Source organism: Camellia sinensis, chromosome 11 (assembly GCF_055761805.1).
Source record: "Camellia sinensis isolate YWXY chromosome 11, ASM5576180v1, whole genome shotgun sequence".
Lineage (NCBI taxonomy): Eukaryota > Viridiplantae > Streptophyta > Magnoliopsida > Ericales > Theaceae > Camellia > Camellia sinensis.
This window is the reverse complement of record NC_138971.1, coordinates 52,342,758-52,368,606: the sequence shown is the minus strand read 5'-3', so window position 1 is coordinate 52,368,606 and position 25,849 is coordinate 52,342,758.

Sequence of the window (25,849 nt, the reverse complement as noted above, 5' to 3'; positions counted from 1 at the left end):
ATTTGTCACGGTTCTAAGTCTGAACCAAAGAGTCCAAATCCGACAAATCGTTTTGAGAAAAACAGATTTTTGAAAGAAGTGCCAAACATGGACTGCTTTGCCAGATACAGAGTCGCCACCTAAATGTTTTTTTTTTAATGGGAAATTTAGGAAACCCTGACTCGGTGCCAAAGGCCACGTGTCCGTCATCACCAAAGTTGCCTCGGCTCGGGAACTTGGGTACGATTGGGGAAGGTCACTTCGTGAGCACCCCCGCTCGCCCGATCAAAGATCGGCCTCTACTAACCATGATATCTATTTTTGAAAACTTTGTGTGTTCTTATTCCGGTTATTAGCCTAGGTTCCTATGTGATGCACACATCATATAAGTATAGACCGGGTCGCCCGAATTGGAACAAAACATTTCATGTTTGTTTATTTGAAAGTGGTTTGATGGTGCTACCCGCAAGTAGGCTAAGACGTGGATTTGCCACCCTCAGGTGGGCTTAGAAAAATATGATTTTGCCACTATCTAGTGGGCTTAAAACTCACAGTCAATGATTTGTTCCAATTTAAACAACCCGACCTTCACCCACAGGCATTCAGGCAGTTATATCACATAAGCATATTGCCTCATGGTAAGCATGCTATCATGGCATTCACTCACACGCATGTAAGGATGCTAAAGCATAAAACTCACCGAGTACTCCAAGCCAAAATAGAAACTACATTAGAAATCATGCATGATCCTAAGTATACAAAAATGCCTAATGCAACACATGCAAAGTGCAACTATAGCAGGCTCGGCTATTCTAAACATGGCATATGGAATGCGGCAACTAACATGTATTCAATTTGGAATTGAAAGTACAATGCAGTTAGTATGATGCGCCGAGCCCGATGCATGCAAAACAGATGAATGAATGCAAACATGCTATCATACTGTATGCTAATTTAAACATGCCCTAATCTAACCATCATAAGCAGGTAAATAAAAGGGAGAAAGACGTGGGGTTGTAAGACATACAATACACACACGCACACTTATTACAATTATGCCCTCGCGCAGAGGGTCCGAATAAATATACAGTCCTAAATAAATAGTACAGTCCAAATATTACAGTCCGAATAATATACAAATTCCTAATTAATTAACAAATTAACTAAGAAAATAAATAAACTGGCATGCAAGCCAGAGACTGCCTTGCTTCTGATGGATGATGCATGTCCGGGTTGTCTTGCGCGGAAATCTACCGGGATGCCCCAATTAGCCTCTGTTTAGCAGTTATTCTTGAAAAGCGTGCCAAGTCCCGAAAAGTTGCTGATTCCTGATTTTGCTGCAACAGAGAGCAGGAAAGGGGCATAGCAATGTATTTTCACAAATGTATGCATGTCTCGATCCTCGTGCCACCAATCACGCATACCGAGGCATGATGGCCGAGGAGTCGAAATGCACAACTCAATATAGGATGAATGCACATGAAACTACAGCTAAAACCTAACTCCATCATGGATAATCCGGAGTGTCGGTGACTGGGAATTGAGACACGTTCCGTCACTCGAAGTACGAAACGCACCTCGTTTCCCGTGCCCGAGCTAACTCCTATTCCAAACATGATGCAATATGCATGATATGCATGAAATGCGACTAAGATACAATCCTAACATACACCATGCTATGAAAGTGAGATGCCTCGAAGTGCGTGCACACGGGTACGCAAACCGAGAAAATGACAGAATGCAATCTAAGATACAACCTAGTATGCACTATGCTATGAAAAATGAGATGCCTCAAAGTGCGTGCACACGGGCACGCAAACCGAGGCGACGGTATATGCAATGCAAGTGTCTAAAATGGCATGGAAAAAGTAATATGGACTTATACTAACATGAGAGAGCCTCAGCCACACTCACATAAGAAGCCGGTGGCTGAAAAATGAAGTGCCTCGAAATGCGTGCACACGGGCACGCAAACCGAGGCGATGGCGGAATGCGATGTAATGACATAAAAATGTGATATGGGCTTATACCAACATGAGTGAGCCTCAGCCACACTCACATAGGATGCCGACGGATAAAAATGAGGCGCCTCGAAATGCGTGCACACGGGCACGCAAACCGAGGCAATGACAGAATGCGATGCAATGGCATGGAAACATGATATGGGCTTATACCAACATGAGTGAGCCTCAGCCACACTCACATAGGATGCCGGCGAATGAAAAATGAGGTGCCTCGAAATGCGTGCATACGGGCACGCAAACTGAGGCGATGGCAGAATGCAATGCAATGACATGAAATGATGATGTGGGCTTATACCAACATGAGTGAGCCTCAGCCACACTCACATAGGATGCCGGTGAATGAAAATGAAGTGCCTCGAAATGCGTGCACACGGGCACGCAAACCGAGGCAATGGCAGAATGTGATGTAATGACATGAAAACATGATATGGGCTTATACCAACATGAGTGAGCCTCAGCCACACTCACATAGGATGCCGATGAATGAAAATGAAGTGCCTCGAAATGCGTGCACACGGGCACGCAAACCGAGGCAATGGCAGAATGTGATGTAATGACATGAAAACATGATATGGGCTCATACCAACATGAGTGAGCCTCAGCCACACTCACATAGGATGCCGATGAATGAAAATGAAGTGCCTCGAAATGCGTGCACATGGGCACGCAAACCGAGGCAATGACAGAATGCGATGCAATGACATGAAATGATGATATGGGCTTATACCAACATGAGTGAGCCTCAGCCACACTCACATAGGATGCCGGCGAATGAAGAATGAGGTGCCTCGAAATGCGTGCTCACGGGCACGCAAACTGAGGCGATGGCGGAATGCGATGTAATGACATAAAAATGTGATATGGGCTTATACCAACATGAGTGAGCCTCAGCCACACTCACATAGGATGCCGATGAATGAAAAAAGAGGTGCCTCGAAATGCGTGCACACGGGCATGCAAACCGAGGCGATGGCAGAATGCGATGCAATGACATAGGAATGGAAAGCAATCATTCTAGTAGAATTTCAGCAAGAAAATATGGGGGAAAACAGTCCCGAAATGAGGCGAAATGACACCAAATGCATGGAATTGTCCCGAAATGCGAATTTAGGCACCCGAAATGGCCTATAGCTATGCCAAACATGCACAATATGGACATGCAATGCAAGGACAGAAGCTAGACAGTCCAAAAAAAGGCATTTTCACAGTTATAAACATGGCCAAACAGCAAGCATAGGTAGGGCAAAAATGGCATGCAAGAATAGGGGCCAAGAGAGGGGTAATGAAGCAAGTGGTATAAGCAAAATCCAAACTGAAAAATTTCCTTCTACAACATTGAAGAGGGACCAAAAATATGAATATTTACAGTATATGGCAAACCTCAAATCAGTATACAAACATGCTAAAAAAAGGCACAAGATTGAGGCTCAAAAGGTGCTATAACATGAGGTATGCAAAATAATCACCAAACAGCCAAAGACCCTTAATAAAACATGTAGAATGGGCCAAAATAGGACTATTTCCAGAACTGTAAAATGGCCAAAAACAAAAGCATGATAGGCTAACTAAACATGCAAGAATGGGGAATAAAAGAGAGATATAACATGAAGTGGCATATGGAGGTCCCAAACCATGAAAGGACCTAAATTAAACATGAAGAATGGACCAAAATAAGCACTTTTTCAGAACTGTAAAATGGCCAAAAACAAAAGCATGGTAGGCTGCCATTGCATGCAAGAATGGGGAATAAAAGAGGAGTATAAAGGTAAGTACAACATGGAAGTCCCAAATGGTGTTGAGCCCTTCTTCAATGTTGAAGAGGGGCTCAAAATAAGCCTAATATCATTTTACAACATGCTCAAAAACAGATTACTCATAGGCCAAAAATAGCATGCAAGATTATGACATATAAGAGGATCAATGAAGCAAGTGCATCATGGAGGGCTCAAACAGGGTTGAGCCCTTAATAAAAAGTGAAAATGAGCTCAAAAGAGGGCCCCTTTCAGTTAGGGCCGGAGCTTGAAACAAAAAGCATATAAGGCTTACAAATGGATCAAGAAAAAGGGTCAAAGAGGAGAAATGTTACTCACCCTTGAAGACTAAAGCTTTTGTTGCTTCTTGGACCAATTTGCAGCTCCTTTAGCCTTTGAGAAGCCTTCCTTGTTGCTGGAAATGAGGTGGTGGTGGTAGAGCTTGGTGGTGTAGAAGAAATGGTGATTAGGGACTTGGAAGTTTTCAAGGAAATGAGAGGGATAAAAATGGCTTTGTGTATGGAAGCTTGAAGGACAATTTTTCTGACCCCTACAAGTGAAGCCACCAGCTGGTTATAAGGGCCAAAAAGGGGTGTAAAGGTGGGGAAAAGGAAAGCAACTTTCCCCCACAAAATATCCCCTGGATATTGATATTTTCTGGGGGATAAAGCTCCACAGCTGTAAAGTGCACAGTGCAAGGAGCTCGGCCGGCCTGTTACTTTTGCTGCAGGTGGCCGGCCGGCCACACCCCCTAGCCGGCCGGCTAGGGGTCAAAAGGGTCAATCAGATTTAGTGGCCGGCCACCAACTGATGGTGTCCTCCCATGTGTGTACATCACAAATATGTGGTTCAAAGTTCAAGAATGTGGGCCCAAGGTGTTCAACATTAGCCCGGAAGGAGGGGGTCAAAAGGGTCAAGTAACATTAATGGCCGGCCACCAACTTTTAGGGTCCTCCCATGTGTGTACATCACAAATATGTGGTTCAAAGTTCAAGAAAATGGGCCCAAGGTGTTCAACATTAGCCCGGAAGGAGGGGGTCAAAAGGGTCAAGTAACATTAATGGCCGGCCACCAACTTTTAGGGTCCTCCCATGTGTGTACATCACAAATATGTGGTTCAAAGTTCAAGAATGTGGGCCCAAGGTGTTCAACATTAGCCCGGAAGTGTGAAAAACGGGCGCCGGAGGGCGTCGGAGGATGTATAACTGGTTGCTGCAACAATTGCTGGCCTCCCACCCTTTAGCGACCTCCCTGGTGATAAAACAGAGGTACCTGTCAAAAATGAACGAAAACCGTTGCAAAACGAATGCTCGGGGACCAAAACTCGCAGTTCGAGGTCCCGAAAATGGGTTGTTAAGCACCGAAAGTGGCATTCGGCCACGAAGTGGGTTTCTCAGACCCCAGTATCCCTCAAAAGGGAGCAAATAAGGAGTATGCCAAAAATTAGAGCAAACGGAGATGGTTAGGCGGTCCCGAACCGAGGCACACGGCCTGACGGCTCCGAAAACCGGAAACCGGACTCCGAAATGGGAAAAATGGCCTACGGCCACCAAATGTAGCCTACGGACATTGAGAGATAGTCTACAGGACCTCTCCCTTCCCTCAGGAAAAGAAACAAAGAAAACCGAGTTTGGTTCGCAAACCGAGACAAGGCACAGAAGAGGGTTCGGAAGTCTGGAGGCAGGGCTCACAGCCATGACTCTGAAACTTCTGAACAAGCACATTATGCAACATCACCAAGCGCTCAATTGGTGACGTCTGAGTCTTAAGGTCGGTCAAAAATGGGGTGTCTACAGTTGCCCCTCTTTGACAGAACTCAAAAGTCACAAGTGACGGGAGTGAATGTCAAAGCCCAGAGACGACCCATTTTTGACAAGGCCGAAGACTTAGACAAACATACAGGATAAACAGAGATGCGCCCGCAGGCATGCCCGCAGGCAGGGGGCAAAATGCAAATGATAATGCAAAGAGCCGGAGGTAACCCAATGATCATGCAAATGCAGCAAGCTGTAATGAAGCAAGTATTCGCAAATAGATGCAATAGTTTTAAGCAAGAATGCAAAGCAACAACTACATTTCATGCAGTTAAGAATGCGGAGGATTATTCAATCCCCGCCACATCTCACATGAAGAAGATACGATACCTGCGCGATTTGTCTGGTCGCACCAGCCTCAATTGAACCGTACATACAATATCGTGCCTGCAAAAGAGAGAAATTGCAACAAGTACAATATGCTACCAACATATATTTAATGTGATTCCGAAAGTTTGACACACGCAGCGCCGGTGAGTGAATGCATCGCAATGCAAAAGTGGAACATGCGTGACAACGTATGCTCAAACATAGAGGTATGCCAACATCAAGAAATGTGCACGTTAATGCAGGTATGCTCATGAGAATGCAAGTTATGTGCATGGTAGTGCGAAATGAGCATGAATCAGGGTGCCCGTTTGTCATGAAGTAACGAGTATGGAAATGCGCGTTTCGGCGAAGGCGACTTGATCACGGCCTCCGATCCGCTTCCCTGAAAGGTTACAACTCATTCAAAAAGGATACACTTTGATTTTGATGAATGATGATGAGACACATGTCAGATCTTGAAGCCGAAGTTCCGACGGAGCAATTTCGCGACCGGAAGTGTACTTTTCTTGAACTTTTTCAGGTCCCGGGAACTCCAATCTTCCTCAAAATTTTCAGGGAGCTAGGTGGGCATGTGGGGGACATGGCCGGCCGTTTATCTTCCCAAGGGGAGGTGGCCAACCGGTTTTCCAAAAAGTAAATAGTTGGCCGGCCAGTTTTCCAAAAAGGAAATGGCTGGCCGGCTAGAAAAGAGGGCCGGCCGGCCATATGCCCAAATCCGGGGGTAGTTCGGTCTTTTCACCCCCTTTTCTTTATGCTTCTTCAACCAAGACCTTGAGCCTATATAAGGCAGCCGAGATCCCTTCCTTTCTTGCCTCCTACAACACTTTCTTCTCCAGATCTGAGTTCCACACGCGTTTTCCAACGCCCCGCGCAAATTGTTTTCGCAAAAATATTCAGTTTCAAGCACTTTGAATCGATTAAATTTCGGTTTCGGAGCTTCTTTTCGCACTTTCGCCACTTGAGGTAAGTTTGTCTCAACATTTGGAAGATTTTCTCAGGAGTTGACTTTTGTTGACTTTTTTATTTCCCGAAAGTTGATTTTTGTCGACTTTTTTCAATTTTGGCTCATTTTCGCTCATTTTTGCTCCCTTTGCAGATCTTCTGAAAATGGCGGGTAATTCTCCCCACGGCGGAGGTTTTCCAGGTGCCGGAGATGATTTTGATCCCATGACCCTACCCCCGAGGACCCGACCTTTTATTCTTGGGAGGTACAATCCTCCAGCACACGTTCTTCCGCGCGCCGTCTTCCGTCACTTCACTAGCTTTGACGAGCGAGCACCCGGGGATCTACTTCTCCGAGAGCCGAAGCATCGCCTCTCTCATGAGGCCCGAGAGGTATTTACTTCATTTTCTGTATTTTTCGTACATTTCGCACCTTTGCCATGCTCGAACACGTAGTTTAGCTTATGACATAGTACTTTGCTTGCATCCTGAACATGTAGTTTCAACACTCGAATTTCTGAACACTCGGCTCATTAATTAATTGCGAACGCACAGTACACATTAGTTAAGAGGCGAACACACGGCTCAAACACTGATTTGTCGAACACACAGCCCAAATTCGAAAGTGAACACACAACCCACACTTTAAATTTTTTGAACACACAGCCCACACTGATTGAAGGTTGAACACGCAGCCCAAACTTCAAATTTTCTGAACACGCAGCCCAGATTAAATAGTGAACACGCAGCCCACACTGATAGAAAGTTGAACACGTAGCCCAAACTTCAAATTTTCTGAACACGCAGCCCAGATTAAATAGTGAACACGCAGCCCACACTGATAGAAAGTTGAGCACGCAGCCCAAACTTCAAATTTTCTGAACACGCAGCCCAGATTAAATAGTGAACACGCAGCCCACACTGATAGAAAGTTGAACACGCAGCCCAAACTTCAAATTTCTGAACACGCAGCCCAGATTAAATAGTGAACACGCAGCCCACACTGATAGAAAGTTGAACACGCAGCCCAAACTTCAAATTTTCTGAACACGCAGCCCAGATTAAATAGTGAACACGCAGCCCACACTGATAGAAAGTTGAACACGCAGCCCAAACTTCAAATTTTCTGAACACGCAGCCCAGATTAAATAGTGAACATGCAGCCCACACTGATAGAAAGTTGAACACGCAGCCTAAACTTCAAATTTTCTGAACACGCAGCCCAGATTAAATAGTGAACACGCAGCCCACACTGATAGAAAGTTGAACACGCAGCCCAAACTTCAAATTTTCTGAACACGCAGCCCAGATTAAATAGTGAACACGCAGCCCACACTGATAGAAAGTTGAACACGCAGCCCAAACTTCAAATTTTCTGAACACGCAGCCCATATTAAATAGTGAACACGCAGCCCACACTGATAGAAAGTTGAACACGCAGCCCAAACTTCAAATTTTCTGAACACGCAGCCCAGATTAAATAGTGAACACGCAGCCCACACTGATAGAAAGTTGAACACGCAGCCCAAACTTCAAATTTTCTGAACACGCAGCCCAGATTAAATAGTGAACACGCAGCCCACACTGATAGAAAGTTGAACACGCAGCCCAAACTTCAAATTTTCTGAACACGCAGCCCAGATTAAATAGTGAACACGCAGCCCATTTCATCTCATCGGCACACAGCCCATTTCATCTCATCGGCACACAACCCATTTATTTCATTATTGACACATGTATTCATTTTGAATGCAGGTTGGTTCCCGCAGTGTGCGGAGGTATGGTTCCACCATCGCGCGGGACTGGTACGCTGAGCTCCCGGAGGGTGTCCGAGACTTAGTAGACTTGGCAGGGTTCGGGCCCTTCTGCGTCGAGTTGTCACGTTGTCCTACCAGGAGGACACTGATGGCAGCCTTGGTAGAGAGATGGTGGGACACCACCAACTCCTTTCATTTCTCTGCCACTGGAGACATGACCATGACGCCCCTAGACTTCGCTGTGTTGACTGGCTTAGACATAGGAGGTTGGCCCATCCCCTATGATGAGGATATGGGCGAGTGGGAGGCCGCTTGGATGTATCTATTGGGGGCTCGCCCGCCTGTTGATAGGGTTTCTGGGAGAGTCCGATACACTTGGTTCTCTTCCCACTTCCGGCGGGCGGAGATGGTGCCTGAGACTCCCGAGGAGACGGAGCAGTACGCCCGTGGTTTCCTTATGTTCCTCTTCGGGACTACCCTGTTCTCCGATAGAGGGAACACAGTCGGGTTATATCTGCTGAGCGCTCTGGTTAACCTATCACAGGTCATATGACTGGGGTGGCGCCGGCCTGGCTACCCTTTACTTTTATATGAGCGCGACCTCCCGTGGGTGGCGCGATTTACTTGGCGGCTACTGGAGAGCCTGGGAGGTACTTTTCTCTCCTCTTTATTTACATTTCTGCTCTTCATTACTTGTACATTGCACACACAGCGCACTTTTACACTCTGTATTTTGCTCTCAGCATTTCGTACTTACATTCTGCACTGCTTTTCTCAGCTATGGGTCTATGTATACTTCCCAGCATTAGCCCCAGAGTTGGAGGTGGCAGGGGTTCCCATGACCCCATATTCACTGGTGTTCGAGGGCCCGCACCGGCCGAGACCCTGAGAGACCCTCATTTACTTGCGACAGTACTTTGACACTGTGCGACATTCAGAGGTACTTCAGAACTTTCAGTTCCTTTCATTTTCATCTTTGATTTACTCTGTATATTCTTGATTTCTGATTGGTTTATGCATTTATCATCCACAGATCACATGGCAGCCCTGGGTGTCCCTGGGTGACGGTCTCCGACTTCAGTATACCGGAGGGTCGGACATCTCCCAGTATAGGGTCCTGCTTGAAGGGCCGGTTGGCAGGGCATGGTTCCTGGGGGAACGCTTTCTGCGCCAGGTATGGGGGTATCTTTCTCAGGATCCTCCTGCAGTGCCCCCAGTCAGCATGCGGACTGCTGACAGGCTCTCTTACTCGGAGGTAGTCGGCGCCATGCTGGGTAGTGATGCTTTACTATATATTGAGGAGGGGGACTACGCCACTTACCGTCACATATACTTGATGCCTCCATTGACGGGAGCTCATATCCCGATGATGAGGTCTGCCGGTATGTCATCCTCGGGCCAGGCTCGGGCTCGGGCTGCAGACGCCCCTTCTACTAGCAGGGCTGGTACATCTAGAGGTGGGAGTAGACCGGTTCCTCCGACTCCGTCGGCTTATCCTCATCCTGGATGGCCAGATATGCCGACTGAGTTAATGGCGTGGCAGTATGGGGCTATCTCTCCGACCCCGATCCCACTAGAGCCTCCGATGCCCAGTGATCGATACGCCATTGATCCTGACTCACCGCTGGTATGCTCCACTATTTTTCATTCATCATTCAGATGTTTAGACATTTTTTGTTCACTGATGATTATGAACTCATTTTTGCAGCCACCGCGAGGGTACGTGGAGGAGGTGGTTGGACTGGTGGCCACACTCGAGGGCATGGTCCTGCGTAGGGAGGCACAGTTGTCTGTCGCGGGCATTCAGGTACCCTTTAGTTTTCTGGCATTTATCATACTTCTGATGATATGTTGATTTCTACTGCATCAATAGACTACTTGTGTAGAGCACATCTGATACACACCCCACTTGGACACTGCATTTACATGCACCCACTTCACGTAGCCTTTGCTTGTATCTGCATCTGATGTATATATTTGGACTGATGTATTTGAATTGAACTCTTTGTTTTCAGATGCCTTCATGGTCTGGTCAGCCGTAGGCCAGGCCACCTGGGCCTCCTTGGGGAGCTGGGCCATCTGGGCCTTTTCAGGGAGTTGGGTCACCCGGGCCTTTTCAGGGGGCGGGGCCATCCCGGCCTTCCCGAGGAGCCGGGCCATCTAGGCCTTTTTGGAGACAGGGCTCACGTTGTAGAGGTGGAGCCTGATGAGGAGGAGGAGGATGCTGAGGAGGAGGAGGAGGCTACCGACCGTCAGTCAGAGACGTCTGCTGAGGAGGGGGGCTCCGGTTTTGGTTCGGGGAACAGAGGTGAGGCTGAGGGGGATCCTGAGGATGACAGCTCTGACTTAGATGATGATGATGGTGCGGAGGTTGTCCCGCAGAAGAGGATGAGGAGTGCTTCTCGTTCCCGCTCCCGAGGACATTGATGTTGCTATTTCCTGCTTTATTTTTCTTTTTGCTAGTAGTTTGTAGCACTTTGCACATTGTTAGGCAGTTTTATTTTTTGTAAAACTTGTACCTTTGTTCGTTGTAAAGCATGATGGAATGAAATAGCTTTTGAAAAGGTGTTTGTATTTTAAACTTTTAGCATCGTATCGCATCAATTTATTTCGCACAAAAATGAAATTGAATGGGAATGTACATTGTGTAATCACCAAGTCAGGTAGTGAACCGACGCAACAAACTAAACAACTCAACTTACTAAGATATAACAGGACCTTAGGAAGTTTACAACTCGATAAGCAAAATGCAATAACGTTAACAACGCAAATAAACAAGACTTTAACAAAGATCGCTTAAACAGAGAGCAATGACTCAAAAACACGAAACACGTCCGCTCGACAAACAACTCGATAAGCAAAACAACAACTCGATAAACAAAATTCAACAACAACAGAGTGTACTTCTGATGATCTGGGCACCGGAACGCATCCGAAACGGAGGGAGATGAAGGCCTTTGACTCTCCCGTTGTATGGAAATGCTTGGAACTCTCCCTCGAAGGGTAAAACAGGGCCAAGGGGATATATTGCAGCATTGCCGGCCACCTTTGGGGGCCGGCCGGCCAATTTTGTGGAGAGAGACAGCTGGCCGGCCATTTTTGTAAAAAGTAAATGGCTGGCCAGCCAGAAAAGGTGGCCGGCAAGCCAGCTATTCCTGCAGCCTCCTGGTTTTTGACACGTGTCCCCGTGAATAGTGTTTTTCCTTCTATAAAAGCCTCAACTTCGGGAACATTCATTTCATCTTAGTTTTAGACAAAGATGGAGGCGTTTCTCGCAGAAAATCTCATATCTTGGATCTCTTCTTTGGATGGCTCGGAAAAGCTGAACTTCCGGGGTTTCGGCTTGAATGCACTATTCACGCTGAGTCGTACTCCGCTACAGCTCCCTTTTCTCCATGCCGCGGCAAGGTTCTGGAATCCAGTGACGCACGTTTTTAGCTTTGGCAGCCAAGAGATGTGTCCCACTTTCGAAGATTTTCAAGTTTTGATAGAGTCTGAATGCTCTGAAGTGATCTTGCCCCAGCTCCGTTTTGGCCATGCTCAGGTTTTAGGGTGGATGTGTGGGCTCACGGCGCATGACGCTCGATCTCTGATCTGCAGTGGGGAACTGGACATCCTCGGCTTGATTCATCGTTTTTCCGATGCCGGTGACCGCAGCAACCATTATTGGCAGGGTTTCCGGCAACACGCCCTCTACTTATGTTTGTTGTCTCACTTTCTGCTTTCCTCGGGCTTCGGCGGGGCTAGCATTCGCCTGATTGAAGTCGCCCAAGGCTTGAGAGAAGGAAAGAGCTGTATTGCCATGACCTTGGCCGAGACACTGATGGGCTTAGATTCTATCTATCGCCGGGAGGCGACTAGGTTTGCCGGGAGTCCACTGCTGTTGCAGGTAATGTTTCCCACCCGACCTCACATATATATTTGCTCACATCACTCGACCCTCAGGCTCGGTTTTTCTCACAAAACCCTTGTCTTACTTTTTCTCTCATCGTACATCTCTCTGTTCTTTATTCTCTCATTTTCCATCCCTCCCCTAGGTATGGTTAATGGACAAGTTGCAGGTTGTGGACTCTTGCCCGGCCTATTCAGCTCGAGGCTACTTCTTTCGGCAGCGCCTAGTCAATGCTCTTGACGAAAGGTGGTGGTTCGATTGGATGTGCAATTTGTCCACAGACGGCATTGCTTGGCGTTGCCCTTGGCTCAACCTCCCGGCAATGAGCTATAGTATGTCCCGGCTGATTGGGATCCAATTGATTGGTCTAACCCACTGCGTATTCTATTTTCCGTTCCGGTCCCTGCGTCAGTTTGGTCATGATCAGACCTGCCCACCGGAGGGGATTGAGTACCCAGCTGCTTTCCCGGTCCGGGGTGCACAGCTTGCCCGATATGCCACAGTATGGAGGACTAGAGAGCTCCTGGCCCCTGCTCCCACTTTCAGTTGCACTTTGTCTGATGAGTGCTTGGATTGGCTCAATGAGGAGGCACAGGTTGGGCCTAGCTTGGCATCAGATGCTTCGTCCAGCTCTGGGAGGGGATGCAGAGATACTTGATTCAACTATGCCCCAAATTTATTGCTTATTTAGCATTTTCAAGTTTTCTTTATGAATGTACTAAAAAGCAACCTCGATTATAATGCAAGAGCAGGAGAACTCAGTTTTGAAATCAATGAAATTGAAAGTTGTGGTACTGAAAATTTTCCGCTTTTGGTCCAAAAATGGTCTTAGTCGTAAAAAGATTGATTTGAACAAAGTCAACTTTTATTAAAACTTTTCAAAACTATTTTCGATGTGGATTAGAACTGGACACGCCGAAGATCTGTCACTGAGATGCACAACCCCAGATCCCTGCAACTGGAAAGTTGCCCCTAGTCTGAAGAACAATGCGGCACTTCATAGCAACGGAAAGTTGCCCCTAGTTTGAACAGCACTGTACCGGAGATCACGATAAATGCTGATGGATAAAGATGACTGAGATGATCAAAATGGACAGAGTTGATCGGGGAAAAGTTTATGGCTGAACTTCAAGGTGAAGTTGCCTACGTATCCCAAAGATGGGAATCAAGCCTTACGTAGTTCAGGCTGAGGTTCACTCGAGTATTTTCACTCTCCTTTTGCGCTCTAACTTTTGCCAAGGCCGCCCTTTGCGGGTTTTTAACCTTGCGAGCTCAGTTTTTATATTTTCTAATTTTTTGTGCTCTGACTTTTGCCTAGGTCGCCCTTTCGGGTTTTCGGCCTAGCGAGCCTCTCAAGGATAGTATTTCTTCAACTTGTCCATATTGATCGGTTGTGAGAACTCCAAGCCATCTAGATCCATCAGAACCACAGCTCCACCTGACCAGATAACTTTGATAATGTAAGGACCAGTCCAATTGGGTTTGAACTTGCCCCTTGGGTCGTGGATGGGAGCTCGGTTGTCTTTGAGCACCAAATCTCCTTCTTTCAGATTCCTGGACTTAACCTTCTTGTTGAAAGCCCGGGCAATTCTGCGTTGATAGCCTTGGATGTGGTACAGTGTTTTCAGTCTTCTTTCATCAAAGAGCATGAGTTCTTCGAATCTGCTTTGCTGCCAATCTGCTTCGGCTATCTGGCATTCAGCCAATACTCGTAACGACGGAACCTCAATCTCAATGGGTAGAACAGCCTCCATTCCATAGACCAATGAATATGGAGTTGCTCCAGTAGAAGTCCTGATTGAAGTCCTGTAGCCCCACAGAGCAAATGGCAGCTTGTCTGGCCAATCCTGGTAGGTTCCCACCATCTTCTGCAGTATATGCTTGATATTCTTGTTGGCGGCCTCAACCGCTCCGTTGGTTTGTGGCCGGTATGTAGATGACTTATGGAAAGCCACATTGTATTTCTCCAACAAGTCTATCACTTCTTTCTTGAAATGGGAACCATTATCTGAAATTATCTCGTTTGGCACCCCGTAGCGACAGATGATGTTGTTTCTGATGAACTTTGCGACGTGCGACGCCTTCAACACCGCGTATGATTGGGCCTCGACCCACTTTGTGAAATAATCTATCGCTACTAGGATAAACTCATGCCCGTTTGACCCCTTCGGGGTAACAGCTCCGATCACATCAATTCCCCAGACTGAAAAAGGCCATGGCGAAGTCATGTTGTACAGTTTTGACGGCGGGATGTTCATGCGATTTGCATGGATTTGACACTTGTGGCATCGCCGAACAAAACTAATACAATCCTCCTCCATGGTTGACCAGTAGTAGCCCTGTCTGAGGATCTTTCTGGCCAGCATTACTCCATTCATGTGTGCATCGCACTCCCCCCCATGGATGGCTTCCATCAGGCGTTTCGACTCTTCAGCTTCTATACAGAGCTTATGCATTCCCAGATGACCCCTTTTGTACAGCTTTCCCCCGCAGATAATGAACTGAGCAACCATTCTTCTGATGGCCCTCTTATCTTTGGCATTTGCCCCTAGTGGATATGTCTCCTTTTCCAAGAAGTTCCAGATGTCGTAATACCAGGGGTTGCCGTCTTGAACCTCATCTATGGCGGAAATTGACTCGTATGCTGGCACAAACTTTTGATCAATAATGACTGGACGCATCCGGACTCCGGACGGGATGTCTATCATAGAAGATAGAGTTGCTAATGAATCTGCAAACCTGTTGTTCTCTCTTACAAGGTGGGTGAAATTTAGCTTCTCAAACCGAGGAATTAGCAAATCCAAGGTTTGGTGGTAAATTATCATCCTTTCCTCCTTGACTTTCTAGTCTCCTTTTGCTTGAGACACAACAAGGTTCGAGTCCCCAATGACGTCCAACCGTCTTGCCCCTAGTTCTAGGGCTGCTTCCAGGCCAGCAATACATGCCTCATACTCTGCTTCATTGTTGGAAACTTTGAACCGGAGCTTGAATGCTAAAGGGATACGGGAATCATCAGGCGCTATCAGCAACACCCCTATCCCATACCCATACTGGTTTGACGCTCCGTCAAAGTACATCGTCCAAGTTTCATCTTCGATGTGCAGAATGGCTTCATCTGGGAATAGATACTCAACCGCTTCATCCCCCTCAACCGGGTGGTCGGCAAGGAACTCCGCTACCGCTCTCCCTTTTACTGACTTGCGCGTTACATACTTCAAATCAAATTCGGAGAGCAACAGCAGCCAGCGAGCCAGCCTACCCGTAAGTGCTGGTTTCTCGAAAAGATATTTGATGGGATCCAAACGCGAAACCAACATTACAGAGTGGGCTAACAGGTAGTGCCGCAGCTTCCTGGTTGCCCATACCAAGGCCAAACAAGCCTTCTCCAGCAGTGTATAGCGGGTCTCGTAATCCAGCATCTTTTTGCTCAGATAGTATATGGCCCTTTCCACTTTGTCTTCTAACTCCTGCGCGAGCATGCAGCCCATGGTAGTCTCAGTTACCGAAAGGTACAATATCAACGGTCTCCCCAGCTCTGGTGGTGACAACACGGGTGGGTTCTATAGATACTCTTTGATCTGCTCAAAAGCTGCTTGACATCGGCCGTCCCATTGGAATTTCTTTCCTTTCTTCAGGAGACCAAAAAGTGGTTCACAAGTCAAGGTTAATTTAGAAATAAACCGTCTTATGAATTGCACTTTACCCAGAAAGCCTCGCACCTCCTTTTCAGTCCTTGGTGGTGGCATTTCTAAGATGGCCTTGATTTTGGAAGGGTCGACCTCGATGCCCCTTTGTGTAATCAGAAACCCTAGCATCTTCCCTGCTGTAACACCAAACGTGCATTTCTGGGGATTCAGTCGCAGCCGAAACTCTTTGATCCTCTGAAAGAATTTTTGTAAGGCGGTGTAGTGGCCCTCTCTTTCTTTGGACTTGACAATCATGTCGTCCACATACACCTCGACCTCCTTATGGATCATATCATGCAATATTGTAGTTGCTGCCCGTTGATACGTAGCTCTAGCATTTTTCAACCCGAATGGCATCACTCTATAACAATATGTCCCCCACGGGGTAGTGAACGCAGTCTTCTCCCGGTCTTCAGGTGCCATTACTATCTGATTATAGCCTGAGAAACCATCCATAAACGAAAGCAAGGCGTGTCCTGCCGTGAAATCCACCAATTCATCAATGTGTGGCAAGGGAAAGTCGTCCTTCGGACTGGCCCTGTTCAAATCTCTGAAGTCTACACAGACCCGAATTCTGCCGTCCTTCTTTGGCACCGGAACAATGTTGGCCAACCAAGCTGGGTATTCAGATACCAGCAGGAACCCTGCGTCAATTTGCTTGGTGACCTCTTCCTTAATTTTGAGGGCCCAGTCTGGGCGAATCCTTCTGAGTTTCTGTTTGACAGGTCGGGCTTCGGGGTCAAGATGGATCCGGTGCTGTACAATCTCAGGATCGATTCCAGGCATGTCTTCGTAGGACCACGCGAAAACATCTTTGAAATCTTTTAATAAAGCGACTAAGCGCTCGCACTCCTCTGAAGACAACGTGGACCCGATCTGGACCAGCCGCGGGTCCTTCTCAGTACCAACATTCACAGTAGTGATTTCATCCATTAAAGGTTTAACAAATCTTTCCTGCTCTTGATCAATTAATCGTTGTAAAACCGGAGGAATTTCTTCCTCGCCGTTTTTATCAAAATTTTTAAAATCCTGATTTAAGTAATAAATCAAAGGCACAGAAAAATACTCAGAAACCACATCCACATCATTCTCATTAAATATTTCCAAGCCGTCAGATTCCTCTGTTACAACAGACTCAAAAGAAAATGAAAATGACGACCTAGACAGGACTGTGGCATCCGGGTTATCACCCCCAGGAATGCCGGACTCAGACACAGTCGAGCTGGAATCTGATTCCAACGCATAAGATTCGGTAGAATCAGATTCCGGCTCACTACCTGACCCGGAGCTGCTAGATAAAAAGCCTTCTTCATATTGCCAGATGAGAGAAGGTGCGATAGATGCATCCAAGATCGGCGCTGGAAAGCCCGCAGCTATTTCATCTCCAATCACAGAAACCGAAGAGTTATCCCCCAAGCACTCTTGGCCGATCGGAGGATCTGATAGTAGACTCGCCAGTGCTACCCCCATTTCAAGCTCTGTGCTCTCAGGATCCACTGCTTCACATTGCTCAACCTCAGTTGGTGGGTCTGTCTGCGCTTCGGCAACGTCATCCCCAGATAATTGTATGTCGAAGAAGATTTCAAAACCAGGCACGCGCTTCCCCTCCGCGTTTAGCCATAGCTCCGGGAAGCCGCAGAATAGAAAATCTTCCCCCTCCCGGACGAAGAGTCCGTTTAGGGTACCCCAGATGGGCCTATGCATTAACTCAAATGGCTTCCCGGCCTTCTTTGCCCTGGCCCTTCCGGCCATTTCTTTTCCTTTTCTCACCCAGTCCTCTTTGGTGGGCAGATAACCCAGTCCAAAGGCGTGAGGGTTGTGTGGCACTTTAGCCAACACTGAGACGCCCTTCCGGCCGCTTCTCCCTAATCCCATCCCGGGGGTATGTTTTAGCTTGTTCATGAGGTAGATAGATTGTGCACTAACGTACATGCCCTCATTCACAGCCATGACATTCTGCACCACTTGAGCCTCGGCCAAAGTGAACCCCGATAAAAACACATCCTCCGTGCCGTGCTCAATCTCCAAGACAGGTGTAGACACTTCCGGCGGCGGATGGATTGATGAATTCCTGAAAACGATCGCTACCCCTTTCCCGTGGGGGTACTTTAGCATCTGATGTAGAGTGGAAGTGACTGCTTTGACCTGGTGCAACCACGGTCGCCCCAAAAGTAGGTTAAAGGTTGCGGGAACGTCCAAGATATGAAATTAGATACTGTGTTGTCCTGGACCAACCTTGGTTTGAATTTTAACAGTCCCCATCACTTCTCTGCTGGTATTGTCGTATGCTCTGATCACTTGGGTAGTTGGGATGAAGTCCGCGGGTTTTAACCCGATCGCATATGCCGTTCTGGTCGGGCAGACATTAATTGCAGACCCGGTATCAACAAGTACCACCGGTATCCACTTATCTCTACATTCCATAGAAATATAGAGAGGTTTGTTATGACTTGTGCCCTCAGGCGGCAGCTCCTTGTCCGAAAAGGTTAATGCCGGGGAACCTCCTCCCGGAAAAACCAGCCCAACCAGCTGTTCAAGCGTGGTGTCTATGGAGACTTTGGACTTGTCCATAGCAGATAGGACAGCTTCTCTGTGTACTCGTGATGCCATTAGCAGTCCCTAGATGGAGATGTCTGCTTGTATCTTTTTTAACTGTTTCAACACAGCTTCATCTTCAATCTGCTTCTCCTTCTGTTTCTCCGCTTCTCTATCCTTCCCGGATGCCTCGGGTTGGTCCAGGTGTGGGGGTTTGAAATACCGCCCACTTCTTGTCATATGGTCAACCTCATCGAGGTACCAAGTGTCATCCGGTTGATTATTCCCCCAATCTTCATCCGTGTGGGCAAGACATAAGTCATCGTCTTCCCACCACATTCCATCGGCAGCCAACAGACACCTGTCTGGCTCCGGTTTAGTTGTACTCGCAGTATTCCCTGTCCACATGCTTGCAGCATTCTCTATCTTCATGCACACAGCACTTTCAGTCCCCTTAGGGCCTTTAGCTTTCCTAATTATCTCAGCCTCCTCAAACTTCTCTCGTTCCAGCTGCATCAGTACAGCTGTTTGTTCAACAATTCCTGTATCCATAATGCCCATGTCCCGAGCGAAATTCTTAGCACCGGCGCTCTCCGGCGATACAACTTGACTTTCGGCCATTCCGGCCACAACTGATACTTCTGCCCCTGCCGGGCTCTGTTCTGGTTGGGCTTCCCCCACTGCATCTGGTTGATCCTCGAGCCATCCAATGGCCTCCACTGATCCCTCATAATCGTACCAATTGATTGACGCATCCCCCAGTTCCTGGTCATCGAAAAATTGCAAGTTGGCAAAGTCCTCCTCTACGGCTGTCAGATCATCCGCCCATAGCCCGGATCCATCCCCCCGGATCATGCATAGCTCGCCTGTCTCTGGCAATTCTATACCTGGCCCAATTCAGCTCGTTGATAGGATATACTCGCTTGGATCATAGGCTCCCCTAGCAAAACTCTGTCCAGTCTCAGATTCAACAATCTCATTCTCTCCCAAAATCTGCCCTGCCCTGTCTTCGACGGTCACCACCATCGGTTCTGGTTGGGTTTTAGAGATGTCCACCATGCACAAGAAGTCAGTGCAATCGGGAAGGAGCACCTCCGGCTTGGGTAGGTGGGTGGGCGTAATATAGATGCTAGGATCGTAAGATGCGACCCCAGTCTGGATAAAATTAATTCTTTTGGGAGGGGGAGGTTGGTTATGTGGCGGGAGAGGGTTGGTTGTGACATTGGGTTTATCAGGAGGCGCGATCACCTGTTTGTCAATAAGATCTTGGATCTCATGACGCAATCTGTAACAACGGTCGGTGTCGTGACCGTGTTGTTGGTGATATGCGTAGTACTTTGCTGGGTCATAAGAGGGGGGGAGTGGATTCGGTAATGGCTTTGGCTCCAGGGGTTTTAAATGATTTTTTCTGATCAATATTCCCAGAACTTTGGTCAGGGGCATATATAGTGGGGTAAAGGTTCTTTGGCCTCGCAGTTGGAATCTGTTGGTTTGTGTGTTGCTTCCGGACGCGCCGGAGAAAGGTGTGGCAGTCATAGGCCTTGGAGGGGGAGGGGGAGTGGTGGTGACCATACTAACTTCCGAGGCTCTTGTATTTGCAGCGCCACTTGGGCCCGCATTGTTGTTACGGTTGAAGGTCCTCCTCGGTTGTTCCCTGTCGTGGTCAAACAGACCTTGTTTCATGGCATCTTCGATTTGCACTCCCATCTCGTGTAAATCTGTGAAAGTAGGGAAGGGGACTACAATCATTCTCTGCATCAACTTTGGGTGGAGATTGCGCACAATCATCCGGATTTGATCTTTGTCAGTGGGCCTTAAAGTCATCATTGACGCCTTTGCCCTCCATCGGATCACAAAGTCCGAGAAAGTTTCCTTGGGCTCTTGCCTTGTCGTTTCGAGATCACGAGTTGTGATCTCGATCTGAGTGTTGTATGAATATTGCGCGACAAAGGCCTCAGCCATTTCATCCCAATTCTTCTTCACTTCATCTTGTAACTTTGCGTACCAGTGGGCGGCCACACCCGACAGGGTTCGACCGAATAATGAAAGCTTCTGTGGTCGTGTTAGGCCCATTGGCCGCAAGATGTCTGCAAACAGTCGGAGATGGACCATGGGGTCGCCGGTCCCGTCAAAGCGGTCGATTTGTGGCATTTTGAACCTATCGGGGAGCGTTACGGCCTCCTCGGTATATCCATCTTCGATATCCGGCATAGCCTTGACCCCTTGGGATTTCTTAAAGAGTTTCTCAAGTTTGCTCAATTTCAGAGCTGTATGATCAACCTCGACCTCGAAGGGAGAGTCCAGGTGATTGGATGTATGGACCTTGGACAGTTGTGGTGGAAGCGGGGGCAGAGCTGGCCCCGTTGGAAGATTCGTGTCCTCTTGTAAGTTTTGGATAGTCGGCACAGTATTCTGGGTGTTTGGAGGAGCGTTTTGAACAGCAGGTGTCTGCTCAGGTAATGGGGCCCCTGCCAGAGGAGGAATTTGGTGTGAAGCAGATGTTGTATTCTGTTGTTGCAGTCTGGTAATCAGCTCAGCCTGCTGGGTCATAATTTCGGCCTATTGCTTAGCAAGTTCATCCTGGCGAACGGCATCCTGTTGCATGGCCCGCATGGTTTCTTGCATTTGGCGCATCATCTCCTCAACTCCTGTTGGTGCCGTCATACTGTTTTGATTTGTCTGAACTACTGACAGATCTGTCTCAATGGGGATCTCAATCCGACTGTCCACTGATGGGGGAAACCACTGTTCTGGTGATCTCTGTTCAGATACGCTTTTTCTGCTTCCTTCTGGTAACAGGGGGTAGAGAATGGAACACTGGCTGTCCGTCGATTAGATCCTCAGATCGATGGAGTCGACGACCTCATGTCCAAAGTGCTTAGCGAATGCTTGTCGGGTTGGAAGCAATTGTGCTAGAACTGACCTAGCAAAAGATAAATAAAGTGAAAAGGAAATGAATAAACAGATAAACGGACAGCATAACAGCTTAAAATGGAATGCATGATACACAGCCGGGCATAATCAACACACAGTCAATAAGCTGAATAACACACTGTCCTCAAACACTGATTATTATCCCTGTATCACTGTCCCCTAAAACAGAATCTGATATCCGTAGATAGTTGATTCTCAAATACTGGCTGATGCCCGCAGGCCTGATGCCCATAATACTGAACTGATGCCCGCAGGCCTGATACTGACAATACTGAACTGATGCCCGCAGGCCTGATGTTGTCAATACTGAACTGATGCCCGCAGGCTTGATACCCAAACTCATATACTGATACATGCATTCCTGTAGAGACGCACTCTAAAGCACATAACAGATAAGTGAGAGCCAAAACACCCCTATGTTGGGGTAGGGTTTCCCTGTCCTATTTTGTCAGGAGCTAGGGTTTCACTACGCACACAGCGGTTTCAAACAACCTATAAACGGGTAAGCAACCTGTCCTAATTTGGAATGGTCACTAAGGATCCGAATATGCACTAGGTCGAATGGTCAAAGAGGGTGCCCCGGTAAAACCGGGGTTTGTGTTCCCATACTGGCAGAGCCCACAACCGGTCAGCCTTATGGTCATGCCTTGACAAGACAAGCCTCCGGCAAACCGTTCAGGAATAGCAGATGGCAAACACGGTGTCCTAGGCGCACCAATGCAAATGCAATGCAAAGAAACACACAAGTGTAGTCAAAAACAGATATCACGAGTTCGAGTCAAGTTCTCTAAATCCCCAGCGGAGTCGCCAGAAACTGTAGACGTCCCCGAACGCCCCGGGAGGAACGAGCTCCCGTTCCGTTCATATTTGGGGTCACTACAGCTCAGGACTCTCAAATTTGTCACGGTTCTAAGTCTGAACCAAAGAGTCCAAATCCGACAAATCGTTTTGAGAAAAACAGATTTTTGAAAGAAGTGCCAAACATGGACTGCTTTTCCAGATACAGAGTCGCCACCTAAATGTTTTTTTTTTAATGGGAAATTTAGGAAACCCTGACTCGGTGCCAAAGGCCACGTGTCCGTCATCACCAAAGTTGCCTCGGCTCGGGAACTTGGGTACGATTGGGGAAGGTCACTTCGTGAGCACCCCCGCTCGCCCGATCAAAGATCGGCCTCTACTAACCATGATATCTATTTTTGAAAACTATGTGTGTTCATATTCCGGTTATTAGCCTAGGTTACTATGTGATGCACACAGCATATAAGTATAGACCGGGTCGCCCGAATTGGAACAAAACATTTCATGTTTGCTTATTTGAAAGTGGTTTGATGGTGCTACCCGCAAGTAGGCTAAGACGTGGATTTGCCACCCTCAGGTGGGCTTAGAAAAATATGATTTTGCCACTATCTAGTGGGCTTAAAACTCACAGTCAATGATTTGTTCCAATTTAAACAACCCGACCTTCACCCACAGGCATTCAGGCAGTTATATCACATAAGCATATTGCCTCATGGTAAGCATGCTATCATGGCATTCACTCACACGCATGTAAGGATGCTAAAGCATAAAACTCACCGAGTACTCCAAGCCAAAATAGAAACTACATTAGAAATCATGCATGATCCTAAGTATACAAAAATGCCTAATGCAACACATGCAAAGTGCAACTATAGCAGGCTCGGCTATTCTAAACATGGCATATGGAATGCGGCAACTAACATGTATTCAATTTGGAATTGAAAGTACAATGCAGTTAGTATGATGCGCCGAGCCCGATGCATGCAAAACAGATGAATGAATGCAAACATGCTATCATACTGTATGCTAATTTAAACATGCCCTAATCTAACCATCATAAGCAGGTAAATAAAAGGGAGAAAGACGTGGGGTTGGAAGACATACAATACACACACGCACACTTATTACAATTATGCCCTCGCGTAGAGGGTCCGAATAAATATACAGTCCCAAATAAATAGTACAGTCCAAATATTACAGTCCGAATAATATACAAATTCCTAATTAATTAACAAATTAACTAAGAAAATAAATAAACTGGCATGCAAGCCAGGGACTGCCTTGCTTCTGATGGATGATGCATGTCCGGGTTGTCTTGCGCGGAAATCCACCGGGATGCCCCAATTAGCCTCTGTTTAGCAGTTATTCTTGAAAAGCGTGCCAAGTCCCGAAAAGTTGCTGATTCCTGATTTTGCTGCAACAGAGAGCAGGAAAGGGGCATAGCAATGTATTTTCACAAATGTATGCATGTCTCGATCCTCGTGCCACCAATCACGCATACCGAGGCATGATGGCCGAGGAGTCGAAATGCACAACTCAATATAGGATGAATGCACATGAAACTACAGCTAAAACCTAACTCCATCATGGATAATCCGGAGTGTCGGTGACTGGGAATTGAGACACGTTCCGTCACTCGAAGTACGAAACGCACCTCGTTTCCCGTGCCCGAGCTAACTCCTATTCCGAACATGATGCAATATGGATGATATGCATGAAATGCGACTAAGATACAATCCTAACATACACCATGCTATGAAAGTGAGATGCCTTGAAGTGCGTGCACACGGGCACGCAAACCGAAAAAATGACAGAATGCAATCTAAGATACAACCTAGTATGCACTATACTATGAAAAATGAGATGCCTCGAAGTGCGTGCACACAGGCACGCAAATCGAGGTGACGGTATATGCAATGCAAGTGTCTAAAATGGCATGGAAAAAGTAATATGGACTTATACTAACATGAGAGAGCCTCAGCCACACTCACATAAGAAGCCGGTGGCTGAAAAATGAAGTGCCTCGAAATGCGTGCACACGGGCACGCAAACCGAGGCGATGGCGAAATGCGATGTAATGACATAAAAATGTGATATGGGCTTCTACCAACATGAGTGAGCCTCAGCCACACTCACATAGGATGTCGACGGATAAAAATGAGGCGCCTCGAAATGCGTGCCCACGGGCACGCAAACCGAGGCAATGACAGAATGCGATGCAATGGCATGGAAACATGATATGGGCTTATACCAACATGAGTGAGCCTCAGCCACACTCACATAGGATGCCGGCGAATGAAAAATGAGGTGCCTCGAAATGCGTGCACACGGGCACGCAAACCGAGGCGATGGCGGAATGCGATGTAATGACATAAAAATGTGATATGGGCTTATACCAACATGAGTGAGCCTCAGCCACACTCACATAGGATGCCGATGAATGAAAAAAGAGGTGCCTCGAAATGCGTGCACACGGGCACGCAAACCGAGGCGATGGCAGAATGCGATGCAATGACATAGGAATGGAAAGCAATCATTCTAGTAGAATTTCAGCAAGAAAATATGGGGGAAAACAGTCCCGAAATGAGGCGAAATGACACCAAATGCATGGAATTGTCCCGAAATGCGAATTTAGGCACCCGAAATGGCCTATAGCTATGCCAAACATGCACAATATGGACATGCAATGCAAGGACAGAAGCTAGACAGTCCCAAAAAAGGCATTTTCACAGTTATAAACATGGCCAAACAGCAAGCATAGGTAGGGCAAAAATGGCATGCAAGAATAGGGGCCAAGAGAGGGGTAATGAAGCAAGTGGTATAAGAAAAATCCAAACTGAAAAATTTCCTTCTACAACATTTAAGAGGGACCAAAAATATGAATAGTTACAGTATATGGAAAACCTCAAATCAGTATACAAACATGCTAAAAAAAGGCACAAGATTGAGGCTCAAAAGGTGCTACAACATGAGGTATGCAAAATAATCACCAAAAAGCCAAAGACCCTTAATAAAACATGTAGAATGGGCCAAAATAGGACTATTTCCAGAACTGTAAAATGGCCAAAAACAAAAGCATGATAGGCTAACTAAACATGCAAGAATGGGGAATAAAAGAGAGATATAACATGAAGTGGCATATGGAGGTCCCAAACCATGAAAGGACCTAAATTAAACATGAAGAATGGACCAAAATAAGCACTTTTTCAGAACTGTAAAATGGCCAAAAACAAAAGCATGGTAGGCTGCCATTGCATGCAAGAATGGGGAATAAAAGAGGAGTATAAAGGTAAGTACAACATGGAAGTCCCAAATGGTGTTGAGCCCTTCTTCAATGTTGAAGAGGGGCTCAAAATAAGCCTAATATCAGTTTACAACATGCTCAAAAACAGATTACGCATGGGCCA